The sequence below is a fragment of the Lupinus angustifolius genome, unplaced genomic scaffold (genome assembly GCF_001865875.1).
Source record: "Lupinus angustifolius cultivar Tanjil unplaced genomic scaffold, LupAngTanjil_v1.0 Scaffold_546, whole genome shotgun sequence".
Taxonomy (NCBI): Eukaryota; Viridiplantae; Streptophyta; class Magnoliopsida; order Fabales; family Fabaceae; genus Lupinus; species Lupinus angustifolius.
Window position 1 is genome coordinate 31,816 of NW_017727892.1, and position 3,729 is coordinate 35,544.

A 3,729-nucleotide genomic window follows, 5' to 3' on the forward strand; every position below is an offset into this window, starting at 1 on the left:
AATTAATTCTTTCAAACTATCCTTTAAAATTTAATGCTCTCTTAGAACATTGTTTTTTTTTTCAAATTCGGTTTCATTGGATAGTTTGAAAAATTATTTCACTTGTTTGGCTCAAAGGGGCTTATCAAAGGATGATCCTAATTGGGTTTGGACTTTTTGGCCTTTGGTTCAACTAATGAAGGAACATGCCTTGATCATTTCTTATCATTTTTATGCAATTAAGAGATTAAAGATTCAAACAAGTTTAATTAGACAAATCAAATTTTGATTCTCACTTTGATTTTCACGTGTGTTTGGCTCACTCCCTCACTTGGTTTGGTTTTACACTTTTTTGATTTAAAAGATGTTTGCAAAGATCTTGTTACACAAAATTGAATTTTCAATTTGCAAAAATTTCAAGTTATGACATTATATGATGTTTTCACAAAAGTTTAGCATATATCTCATTTTGCTCACTCAAAGCGTAATTCAAAGTATGTTTAGCATTTTCTAATCATGTGATCATGTTTCAAGAATTTTGTTTAGCCATTTTGATTTCGGTTTTTAAAATTTTTGAACAAACGAATTTACTTTTTACATATTTACACAATCTAAACAAGAAATTCTAAAATATGTCAAGTTCTTGTCCCCCCTTTTTAAATGACGGCTTGTCCTCAGGCCTTAAAATTTTTTGGGACTTACTTTATGTGATTTAAAAATTGCTTTGATTTCAAAATAAAAATGCTAACAAAAGACGATCATAAAGGAAGTAAATATTTACCAAATACTGGGTTGTCTTCCATTCAACGCTTCTTTAATGTCACTAGCTTGACATTGGTTACCAAAAAAAAAAGTTTGTTCCCTTCTACTGCTCCGTTGAGCCAGATTCACCTCTCATGATTACATTACCATGTTCTCTCGGATTTACTTCTGTATTAGCTGAGAATGTTGATTTCTGATTTTCAGCTACTTATTTGGCTAGTTGCCCAATCTGTATCTCCATGTTTCTCAGAGAAGCATCGATATTCTTCTGATTTGACATTGTCATTTGCATAAACTGGTTTAGAGTATCATCCAGTTTAATGCTCTTATCCTGGGTGGGGTGTTGAAATTGATTGTTCCGAGGGTAGAAGGGTTGCTTTTGAGGAAGATCTTACCTCCAAGGCTGATTACTCTGAAACTGATTATTACCCCCTTGAGGATAATTATTTTCAGAAGTTCTCCCTTGGCATGTATTATAATCATGATCTTCGCTACAATTATCACACTGATAAATTTGCTTCTTGGAGGTTTCCCGTAATTGTTTTGTCAAATCACTAAGTTTTTGGGTTACCTCTTCCAGTTGTTGTTGAAGAAATTTGTGTTGGTCCAGTACTGCATCATTTAATGCCATGGATTCGATGATATCAATGGCTTCTTCCGGAAGTTTAGCCATTAACTGTCCGCCCGCAGTTGCGTTCAAGATCCATTTGTGCTGCTGTTGGAGTCCATTAACAAAAATGTGGATCTGAGTTTGAACATTGAAACCATGGTTGGGGCATTTTCTTAGCATGGATTTGAATCTGTCCCATGCTTCGTAGAGACTTTCCCCCGTAGGTTGGATGAAAGTGGAGATAGCAGTTTTTAAGTCCATGAATTTTCCTTGTAGGATATAAGTTGGATCAGAAGAGCACTAGTGGGACTTGTCACTTACTAGGTAGATCCTTAGATGCATGGCACAGTAAAAATCAAGCATGTGTTGCTTTTTCCATCGACAAAGTGGAATACATTGCCGCCGATGTGTGTTGTGCTCAAATCCTTTGGATGAAGCAGCAACTTAAGGACTATGGATTTAAACTAGAAAAGATTCCTATAAAATGTGATAATACAAGTGCGATAAACCTATCCAAGACTCATGTTTTCCATTCTAGAACCAAGCATATTAAAATTAGACATCATTTCTTGCGTGACCATGTACAAAAAGGCGATTGTGTGCTTGAATTTGTTGAAACTACTTAACAATTGGCTGATATTTTCACCAAGCCCCTCTCACGAGATACTTTCTATGTTCTTTGAAGATAACTTGGAATCCTTGATGAAAATTATCTTGATTAAAATTATCTAAAATTTTATTATATGTTTCGCATGATTAATGTCTTATATGCTTCAAAATGTATATTTGTTGTGAATGCATTATATTCCTATTATGGCTCATGATCTTGTATGATAATCTGAAAATGTATATGTGTTTAAGTAAAAATTGCTTGGTATATGTTAGAAATCTTTGCATGCTTTCAAAACCCAAAAACCTCTTAATCCTACAAATTTGATGTCAGTTAATCAATTAACTATATTTCTTAATCGATTAAAATGAGTTCCAATAGCAAACATTTCATTTTTCACTAAATTTAATCGATTAAGATTCCATTTTAATCGATTACTTGGGCTCATTTTTCTGAAAATCTGGAATTTTAATACTGATTACTCGATTAAATACTGCTCTTAATCGATTAACGATTATAGATAAATTAGAATCAATAGCGTTTTTGTCATTTTTACAAACCCTATCTTCTCCCTTTTCTCTAAAAATCTCAAATGCAACAGAAAAAATCGATTTCTTAGCTTAAAAGAAGAATTAAACCTCACCTTCACCCAGTTTGCACCTCAAGTTATCCAATCTTTCTCTCAAATCCCCAAGAAACCCCATTCCCATTTCAAAACCCTAAGCTTTAGGTTCCATCCCTTATCCTTCTTTTCCTTTCATTACTCACGATTTTCAATCAACAATGGAAAGAGGACGTTTGAAGAGGTTCAAGACAACTACTCAACGCACTCGTAGGCTTCCTACTACTTCATCGTCAAATCCAAATGTGAGGCATGACCATGGAGATCCCTACTACTCACTCATACTTCAGGACACCTAGTTGTCCAAGTTTTGGGGAAGGAAACTTGCCTACATAAGGTATGCTGATCTTACATGGATGGCGGAACATAATTTTGATTTTCCGCAAGGTGTACAAGCTCAGGGAGTTATGTTGTTTTTGGAATTAACGGGTAATATGTACCCCGCTTTAATTAGGGAATTTTATGTCAACTTCTGTTATAAGGATGGCAAATATTGGTCTATGATTTCTAGAAATCTGTTTGAGATGGATAGTGACATTTTTATGAATGTGGGTGGCTTATCCACTAGTGGTGTTAGCCTAGGTGATTGTGAATGGCTTAAGTATTTTGATGCTACTGAGGTTTACAAATCATGTTTGAGAGGTCTCCATCTATATGTCCAGGGAGAACTAACTAAAGGTTGTTCATTATCGTAGAGAATAGATTACTTCACTATTTGATTGCATATATTTTAGATCAGAGAAACATCAATCATGCTCAAGCAATTGTTAATGATATGAAATTCATGTATGTCGTTAAGGAGAATATAATGGTTAATTGGCATAAGGAGATCCTGAAGGTCATGTATAATGTCTCTACATCGCAATCCAAGTTGCTTCCCTACAGTATCTTCATATCGAGAATCATTGTTGGTGAAAGCCTTATCCACAACATCGGTATCTACAAGTATGGAAGGACTTGGCAATACCAGGAGGATTACACTACTGTGGATTTGGATCTATCTAATGATGAGGATCAGGCTGGAATAGATCATCCTAATGTAGCAACTCAGGGGGAGCCATCTAGAACTGTGCCGCAGGAACCATCCTTTGGATTAGCTCAATTGGATGCCATGGAGCAAAGGCTGAATAAAAAATGGATTTACAT